We start from the raw sequence: 9,835 nt of genomic DNA, 5'->3' as shown, positions 1-9,835 counted from the left end.
GAATGGGAGACCCTTATCTTCAATTAGCCACTAGAAAATGGGAAGTGGCGCTAGCGCTCAAAGGGGTAGGGGGTAACCTTGAGCTGAAGAGCTCAGGGACAATGCCCTGGCCCAGAGTTCAAGTCCCATGACCAACAAAAAAAGAAAAGAAAAAAATTTATATATGTTTAACTGTGAGATGAAAACCAAAACAGCTACTCTCTTAAAAGGCAGGAAAATGCAGTCTTTCGGCCTGTTTTGTGGTCATGGGGCTTGAACGCTGGGCCTGGATGCTGTCCCTGGGCCCTTCAGCTCGAGGCTAGTGCTCTATCACTTGGGCCACAGCACCACTTCTGGTTTTCTAGTGGTAAATTGGAAATCAGAGTCTCAGGGACTTTCATGCGGGGGCTGGCTTTGAACCGCAATCTTCAGACCTCAGCACCCTGAGTAGCTAGGATTACAGGCATGAGCCACCGGTGCTTGGCAAAAATGCACTTTTGGTTCCAGTGCACAGTGTTTAAGAGACCACACTGGAGTACATGGATGCTGTCCACGGACTTTGTTCCTTCCTATTATAGCCTAAGAAAGGTCTCAGAGCCCATGAGCTCTGGCTGCGCCTCTAAACCGAGTCAAGTGGATGACCACAACAAAGTATACCATGATGCAAAAGGAGGAGACACACACCAAGATCAAACACCTGGAGCACTGAACAAAGGGCACAAAATAATTTCTAAAATTAACACAAATAGTGACCCTTCTCAGCCATCACTCCAGGTTGTTGGGCAATGGCCTCCAAGAAATCTACACCCAACTACGTTCCCTCACTGCACACACTTAACCTGCCAGCAGCTACTGATGGCTAAAGTGCAGATGCAGAGCAAGTCCACAATTACAATGTCCAAATGACATTTCCCCAATTAATGATTTCTTAGGTAGGCTGTCATCTTGGCCTCACCACCACCAGATTTTTACTTAAGGTCCCATCTTGGCTCCAGGCCTTCTGATGCTCACGGACAGCATAACTCTCCTCAAATGCAGTCACCCCCTATCTGCACAGAGAGCACTGCAGCTATCTGTAGCTCCACACCGGCACCCAATCTACCATCTTCTTGTTCAGGGTTCCATTATAAGCACTGAATACTTGACCGTACATTCACTAGTTCATTAGCTTTGAGAAAGAACCGAATCAATGGAAATTGAAAAGTAGCTAAGCAGACAGCATGTTCAAACAGGAGACTAATCACAATCACTTTCACCCAAGGTGTCTATGTCTCCCCTGTGAATTGCTGCATTGCTGCTGTGGGACTCCTTCAGTGTCTGAGGTCCTGAACCAATGGGCACTCATAATACATGGCCAAAAAAAAAAAAAAAAAAAAGACACTTAGGGCTAGAAATGTGGCTAATGGTAGAGTGCGTGGCTAACATGCATGAAGCAGCCTTGGGTTCCATTCCTCTGTACCACATACACAGAAAAAGCCAGAAGTGGCGCTGTGACTCAAGTGATAGAGTGCTAGCCTTAAGCCAAAGAAGCTCTCAGGGACAGTGCCCAAGCTCTGAGTTCAAGCCCCAGGACTGGAGCAGGGAGAGAGAGAGTGAGAGAGAAAGAATCTGTCCCAGATGCTAAACCTGAGCTCTTCATAGATGCTGAAATACTGTTATAGAAAGAGGAGCAAATCCAAGCTGCAGCCCTTGATTACAGAAGTGTAGGTACTTTCATAGACAAATCAAGTCTACCAGAATTGTTTCAAACTAGTTTTCAGAACCCAGAGGAAATATGTCCTATAACTTCATATCTATCTCTGGCTATCAACTGACAGAAGACCTTCAGTGTCTGTGGATAAACATCTCCACAAACTACTGAAGCACTCCAACTCCCCACATCTCGAAGATCTCACAGAGAACAACTAGCCTTTAGGGTACACACACATATACATATCACACATCATGCATGAAATAGCTATGCTAACTGGGTGAGAGACTAATGCCCAGAGCATCAAATCTGGCCCATGGCCTATAAACACAACCCATAAAGCGATTCCATAAATGTAATACATAAAGCTGACACTGCATTTTAAACTGCCCTAGGCATACAACCCTGGATCCTAAGGCAACAGGTTTGATGCTATATAGCTATATGTATGTATTTATTTTACAACCTACTTTGGGGCTTCTGATTTACATGGAGTGTGAAGATAACAGTGACTCACATTTCCCCAACTGTCAGTTCAATTATTTAAGAGCCTGGGTTTCTGCCTTCCCATGTAATCCATATGCCCATCACATAAAATTTCAATGGCCAATGTCACCCTTCCCCCAAACAAGTCCACTAGCTTCTCTGAAATAGAAAAACCTAAGACTAGTCAACATGTGCTGGAAACCAAACAGAAACATGTCTTGACGTATTTTCCCAGCCTTGCCACTGAATAATAAGTTCCTAAAACTAAACCCAGGTATTGTAAATCCAGAGAACCAACGCGTGAGCAAACAGGAGTGGTGTGCAGACCAGTGAGAACCCTTCAAAAGTTGTCTTAGAAACGTCCTGAGAAGACTGCCCGGAGAACGGTGCATCATTTCTCTGCCGTCTACTGCCCTGCTACACGTGTGCGGCTCCAGGGTCTAAACTCAAAGTGTGTGTGGCGAGGGCAGGACGGAGGAGGGAGGAGCCCCGAGAGGGAGGGCGGCGTCTGGGCAGTGAGGGACCAACCTGGAAGGGGACGCACGCCCGGACAAGGGGTGTCCAACACGGAGAACCGCAGCCCGGGCCCAGAGAACCTTCCCCGGGTGGCGCTCGCTCGTTCCAACGCTCGTCCTGCGGGGAGGCCGGGGGCGGCTCCGCGGCGGCCCGCGCTCCGCCCGCCCTCCGCACGGGAGGCGCACCCGCACCGCTCCCGGCCGCGAGCGCCCCGCTCCGCGCGCGCCCCGCCCCGCGCGCCCCGCCCCGCACGGCCCGCGCCGACACGCCTCCAGCCCGCACCCCGCGCGCCCGTCTTCCGGGTCGGCGGCCGCCGGCCTACCGCGGCCTACGCCGGCGGCCGGGCCCTCCGCGCCCGGGGAGCGCGCCCGGCGGCCCCCACTACTCACCGGCGCGCGCGGCTGTGGCGTCGCGGCCCCGGGCCCGGCTCCCGACGCCGCGCGGCCCATGCGCTCAGCGGCGGCCCGGCGGGCGGGCCCCGGCGGGGGCGCGGCCCGGGGCGGCCCCCATCCCGGCGGGCGGCTCGGCGCCCGGAGGCCCCGAGGCGGCGCGGAGCAGGCCGCGGAGCGCCTCCGAGGCCCGGCCGCCCGCTCTCACCTCCCGCCCCACGCGGCCGCGGCTCCGGCCCGGCTCGAGTGGGCCCCTGCGGCAGAGGTAGCGACGGCCGCGGCCGCTTCTCGGAGCCCGCAGCCCTAACCCACCCGAGCGCCCCCGCCGGCGCAGCCCGGAAGTGCGGGGGCGGGACCTGGAGCGCGGGGCGGGGCGGCGGCCAGGGGGACCTGGTTAGGAGCGCGGGGCGGGGCCTCAGGGGCGGGGCGGGGCCTCGGGGGCGGGGCCGCGGGCGTGGGGCGGGGCCACGCCGGGAGGCCGGCGGCGCCGCGCCCGAGGCGGAGCAGTTGGCGTCTTTCGCCTACTCGCTCTGGAAGACCGCGGCGGCGGCCCCAGCCCAGGGTCCGGAGAGCGGCGTGGGAAAGACGTGGCTGGACAGCGCCCACGGGCTGCGGCCGTCAGCAAGCCCCAGGCCGGGGCGGCAGGCAGGAGGAGGACGGCCCCGGACACGGCCAGCGCGGACTCCCCCGGTCGGTGTCCACAGGCCCAGCCGGCGCCCCGCCGCCTCCCTGCCCCTCGCGATGGGCGGGTCTGGGCCCCAACGACTACCCAGGCCGCCCCGGGCCAGATGTCCCAGGGTGGACTGCCAGCAGCCGGGCTGGTCAGGAGCTCAGTGCCGTCCGGCCTTTGGCCTCTTTGCTGCCTCTTTCTTCGTACCCCCTGTCCTCACTGGCCTGCACCTCCTGCAGGTAGACAGAGGCCCTGCCCCAGGCGATGGGGACTCAGGTAAGACCACGGCACACAGTTGACATTCAGTAAATGCTGTTGTCACTTAGAGTGTGGGTAGTGGTCAGGAGCACAGCCCCGTGGTAGAGTGCTTACCTAGGCATGCACAGAGCCCTGGGTACCTCATACACAGAAAAAGCCGGAAGTGGTGCTGTGGCTCAAGTGGTAGTGTGAACCTTGAGAAAGCCCAAGGACAGTGCCCACGCCCTGAGTTCAAGCCCCAGGGCTGGCAAAAACAAAAACAAAAAAAGTGTGGGTAATGCTGATCAAAATCCACTGGTGCCAGGTGCTGGTGACTCATGCCTGTAATCTTAGCTCCTCAGGAGTCTAAGATCTGAGAAGCACAGTTAAAAGGCAGCCTATGCACAAATGTCTGTGAGACTCTTGTCTCCAGTTAACCACCAGAAAACCAGAAGTGGCATTGTGGCTCAAGTGATATAGAGTGCCAGCCTTGAGCTAAAGAGCTCAGAGACAGCGACCAGGCCCAGCCTAGAGTTCAAGCCCCATGATGGGGGGAAAAAAAAACCCAGTGGGATGCAAGCCCCTCCACGTTAATTTCTTCCTGGCACCATGTAGGATCTAGACAAGAGTCCCTCTTCTATCTACTGCTCTATCTACTGCACACGCGCTCTCTTTCTGTCTCCTGGCCAGCCTGAGTGGGATCCACTGCAGCCTTGCTGAGACCTTGGGTCTGAACCTGTAGGACAAAAAGCCCACTGCAGCAAGCACTCCAAGGCAAAGGAAATGAGCAGCCCTCCCTGTCAGCAGCCCCTGTCAAAATCAGTACCACCTTGGGGCCTTTCCCAGGCCTCAGCCCTGCTCTCATAATTCAGTCTCCACGAAGAAGACCAGGAGCACCAGAATTGTTGCCTGAGGATGCCATTTGCCAATCTCATGGAATCCAGGAAACCTCATTCTGCACAGCAGTGTCTTCCTGGCCCCTCCCAGGTACTCTAGGGAGGCCTCCTTTTATATACAGGTGGCTGCAGCTTGGGACCATTTCCACTTATCCAGGGCTCCCAAGAGTTCAGCCATCCCACACCTCGCCTCTGCTTTAGCTTCCCAGAGCTCCCTAGGTATCACCTCCTTTCAATACTCTTCCTGTTGGTCTCTCTCACATTACCTGCCCTGAATATATGTGGTCACTTACCTGCCCACACTGCAGTGATCTCCCCAAGTCACCTCTAATGCCATTGCTATGTCTTCTCTTGGACACTGCCACACTCAAAGTCCAGCCCTTCATCCTTCAGATCCAAGGCATTCACAGAAATCCTGGCTTAGGACTCATGAGCCACCAGGCCACTTCCATCCAGCTGCCCACCAATGGCACAGCCCTAGCCCCACAGCCTGCCTACAGAGACACCGTATAGGGCCTGGTGCCTAGGGTTGCTATGCGAAGAGAAGGAGCAGCAAAGACGCAGACTCCTGAGGCATCCCATCCTTCCAAGGGCTCCTCCCAGGCCCATCACCATGCCTTGGGTCAGGAAAGGGCTCTGAGACAAGCTGTAGAGTGAAGCCAAAACAAGGCCACTGGAGCCTGGCAGCAGGTGTCACACACCCACTTCCAGCCAGGACAACATCCAATCCCACATGCTAGGCACTGGAGATCCCTGCAGAATAGTTGGCAGCAAATTCAGCATCAGAAGAGACGGTACATGACCACTGGGTGGGCAGTAGACAGCCCTCATGGCAGACCTCTGTAGGAAGAGGCAGTCCCAGGTGGACAGACAGCAGGACCTCTCAGGTAATGACTTTGTGGGTCCCTCCCTCTCCCAAACATATACCCCACACTTGCCTTGGTTCTGTAGAGCTGCTGCTTTGGCCAAGCCAGGGTCTGGAAGCTGAGAACATGTCCGTCCTCCTCCTAGCCCAGGGTGGTGTATGGAATCCCCAAGGCCTGGGACCAGAATAGGACCCTTGGGCCTCCAGCTCCTCAGAACCCTTGCCCTGAAGGGACAAAAAAAAAATGAGTCAAAAAAGTGAAGAAATAGGCTGGGCGCAGTGGCTCACGCCTGTACCCCTCACTACTCAGGAGGCTGAGATCTGAGGATCAAGGTTCAAAGGCGGCCCGGCACTACAAACGTGCCGTGAGAGTCTTCTCCAATTAATCACTAGAAAATGGGAAGTGGGGCTGTGGCTCTAGGGTAGGGTGGAAGCCTTGAACTGAAGAGCTCAGGGACAGCACCCAGGCCCAGAGTCTAAGCCTAGCAACCAAGCAAAAAAAAAAAAAAGTGAAGAAAAAAACACAGCAGCCCTATTAACGTGAGTTGTGGCATAGGTGCGGGGAGAAAAGCCAAAGAGGTGGGACAGAGGCAGGGCCTTACAGAAGACTAAAGAGAAGCAGGCTGGGAAGGCAGCACTGGAGAATTGAGCTGCTTGCATCCTCTTTTCATACACAGAGACCTTTAAGATGCAAAAGCCCTTTGCTGGAAGCAGTTTTGCCACTACATTTGGATTCTCCAATTCCATGACATTTGTTCAGGCTCTTTCCAGGAGCCAGAGAAGACACTTAAGAAAACAAAAGAGCTATAATGATGCTATTTTCTTCAAGGCAGATATGGAACGGATACTTTAAAATAAAATGAACTGAGAAAACTTAAATGTGTTCATCCACTTAATGAAGAGAGACCATGGTTTTTTCCTTGTGCAGGTAAGTACTGAGGCTTGAATTTGGGGACTGGGAATTGTCAATTTAGCTTTTTGCTCAAGGCTGGCTAATATTACACCACTTGAGGCCCTTCTGGCTTTTTAGAATGATTTGGGTTTTTTTGCCAGTCTTAGGGCCTACACTCAGAGCCTGGACACTCTCCATGGGCACTCTTAAGGCTGGCATTCCAACACTTGAGCCTCAGCACCACTTCTGGCTTTTCTGTGATGTGGTACCAAGGAATCAAACCCAGGGTTTCGTGCATGCTAGGCGAGCCCTCTACCATCAGGCGATACTCCTGACCATCTCCCAGCTAATTTTTGGTGACCGTCCCCCAAAAAGTCCCAATAGATAGGCGAATGAGGACCCTGCTCAGGGCAGAAGGGTTTCGAGGTCTTCGAGGAGCTTATCTGCCATTCAGTTTGCCATGGACCTAGGCAGCATAGCTCAGGAGAAAGGAACGGGTGGTCCATCTTCTGACAAACAAAGGTCGGACAGTCCCCACTGCCAGTCAGTTTGGACTCTAGTCAGGAACCCAGCACCAGGTAACCCTCATCCCTGAATCTTCTTTGTGAGTGTGGGTGGGGGAGGGTCCTGAGGCTTAAAGTCAGGGCTTCTTTTCTTTTCATATATGTTTTATTGTAATTACTAGAAGGGTTACGTTATATTCACCGGATGGAAGGTGCGTGACTTCACAAACATGGATGCCCTTTGTCAGGGCTTCTTACTCACTTCTCTGCCACCTGAGCCACACCTCCACTTCAACCAGCCTGTCTTCAGATTGCAGCCTCCTGAGTAGCCAGGATCACAGCCGTGAGCAACTACCACCCAATCTGATTCTTATTTTTCCATCAGCTTTGAGCTCAGGAAAGAAGGTAAGAGTTGTCTGTGCCCCATAAAAGGACTAGGAGCTGTGCACTGAGGAGAAAAGCTAGAGGACCGTTAAGAGGGTACCACTTTTTCCTCCCATGGGTCCTTGGTGGAAAGCAACATAATGAGTGAGTTCTATTTTCTTTATTTCCATCTTTTTTTTCTTTTTAGTCATGGGACTTGAACTCAGGGCCTGGGCGCTGACCCTAAGCTCTACAGCTCAGGACTACCACCCTGCCCCTGGAGCCACAGCCCCACTTCCTGTTTTCTAGAGGTTAATTGGAGATAAGTGCTGGGCTGGCTTTGAACCTTGATCCCCAGCTCTCAGCCTCCTGAGTAGCGAGGACGCCAGGCGTGAGCCGCCGCAGCCAGCTCAGGACCTTCCTTGCTTGGTAGCTCAGGACATCAGGTAGTGGTGGGCTGACCCAACACCAGCCTCTCTGGAGAGTCTTGGGCGCCCTTCCATGTCTGAATGAGGCAGAGCCCTCTTGAGCCATAGTGTCCAGCCTCACAGCTTCAAAGGTCCATGCGGAACTCTCCACGGTCAGGCCCACGTGGCAGGTGAGGGCCTCCGGCTGGCTGGGACCCAGGTCAGGTGACCCAGGAGTGGTAGAGGCAAGGGCCTGCTGGGGGTGTGTGGCACCCCTGAGGATCTCAGCAGATACAGCCGGGCTTCCCTATACACTAGGCCACTTACTTCTGATTTGCACACCTCACAAGTTTGGAGCTTTTGTCCTGTTACTTAACCTAGATGGCCGTGTTTACCCTGCCAGGCTCTGCTCCACTAAGATCCCATTCCAAGGGACCCCGCCCAGTGACTCCTCAGAGCTGCAGGCCCAGTCCGCAGACCAGCGCCCACCACTCAAGCCGGCGGACAGACACACCCAGGCCTTTCCTTCTCTGTGTCCTCCGCTGCTACCTGCCTCCCACGCTGCCATCTGAGATGTCTCTCAGCTGCCTAGGAGCCCTGTGGATGAAGCGGCGGCGGCGGCGACGGCGGCCAAGTTCTAAGCATGTGATTATGTATGCCGGGGTCCTGCAGACCCCTTTGTTGTGGTAGAATCTGTGGTGGCAAACAAAAGTGCACTGGATTAGCCACAGTGGATTAAAAGATTTGCCTCTCAGAGTTTTCCTAATAAGCCAACAATTGTATGGACAGCAGCTTTGAACCCCCAGGATGCACTTTCTAGGCCAGCTGAGAGCTCAAGGCCTCTGTGGCAGCAGGGGACCTTGCATGCATAGTTGTGCACAGCCCGTTCTCACATCCGTGCTGCCAAGGAGCATGTCTGCATTTTCAGCTCCCGCAAGCTCCTCTGGGCAGAATTTGAGGGGCTGGACACTAGAAAAAGGTCAAGGCCCAAGCAGAGGGGAGCAGGCCTGCCTAGGACCGCTTCCGAAAGGTGTGAGTGCTGTGGACCAGGGCGGTACGGCCCAGGCCCTGACGCATCTGCACGTGTCACACACTGCAGCAAGGATGTGGGCACCATGGAGATGGCCACAACGGACAAGTGCCACAACAGCCTCCACGGCGCTGCTGTGTTCTAAGTGCCCTGCCCACGCGCGTGTACACACACGCGTGCGCAAGCAGACAGACACACACATACACACACGCACACGCACACGCTGGCGTGCATGTCCTCCTTTGATCTCCAAAGGGGACTCCACTGACAAGCGCTTAGTCGCAGCTGCCATGCGGGCTGTGCTCTCAAGGCCCGGGTAATGGGATTTGGGGTTTCTCATCTGTCTGGACTCCCGTTATAGGTAGATTTTTTTTTCTTCTTTTTCCTTCTCTATTTTTTTTTTCTCAAAAGAAAATGCTCCGCAAGTCGAGCAGACTTATTTCCCAGCCTGCACACAGGGTCAGGGGCAGGTGCGGGGGGGGGGGGGTTTGGGTGGGGTGGAGGGTGTACGGTGGTCTTTCATGGGCCTCTTTGTGAAATCCGACATGGAAAACCTACCAGGGGCGGTTTTCAGGGCCTCGGCATGGCGGGCTTCCTTCGGCCTCGTGCTCGTTCCTTTGTCTCCTCTCCTGACCCTTCCTTAGGTAATGGAGAGAGCGGGTACAGGGTGTAGGTGCAGGTGAGTGGGTGTGTATGCTAGGATAGGGTGGGCCAAGGGAAGGGCTGTAACCACAAGAACAATGGACTGCAAGGACCACGTGAGCCCACCTGTCCATCTATCTGTCCATCCATCAGTCCACCCACCCGGCTTACCTCACCTGCCTGGCTCCATGTGTCTGTTCGTGCCCCATCGTCCTGCTGTCCGGCATGGTGGGCATGGCCGTCTGTCTGAGCACTTTCAGCCACTCCAGG

The 9,835-nt window shown here is 54.9% G+C and overlaps 1 long non-coding RNA gene across 3 annotated transcripts; it reads left to right on the top strand.

Annotated features, from left to right (window-relative positions):
* The first annotated feature begins 3,590 nt into the window (after window positions 1-3,590).
* Window positions 3,591-8,506, top strand: LOC150042411 (uncharacterized). 3 transcript variants are annotated; one of them, XR_016533644.1, is made up of 5 exons: window positions 3,591-4,006; window positions 4,658-4,954; window positions 5,604-5,750; window positions 6,406-6,656; window positions 7,306-8,506. It is a non-coding gene; the product is annotated as an uncharacterized LOC150042411 (long non-coding RNA). The 3 variants fall into 3 exon arrangements; XR_016533643.1 differs by having other exon boundaries at window positions 4,840-5,750; XR_016533642.1 differs by having other exon boundaries at window positions 4,658-5,750.
* Window positions 8,507-9,835: the final 1,329 nt, after the last annotated feature.

Source organism: Megascapheus bottae, chromosome 36, assembly GCF_031878675.1.
Source record: "Megascapheus bottae isolate mThoBot1 chromosome 36, mThoBot2.hap1, whole genome shotgun sequence".
In the NCBI taxonomy this organism is placed as follows: domain Eukaryota; kingdom Metazoa; phylum Chordata; class Mammalia; order Rodentia; family Geomyidae; genus Megascapheus; species Megascapheus bottae.
Note: the sequence above shows the minus strand (reverse complement) of the source record. Positions and strands in the feature narration are given on the sequence as shown.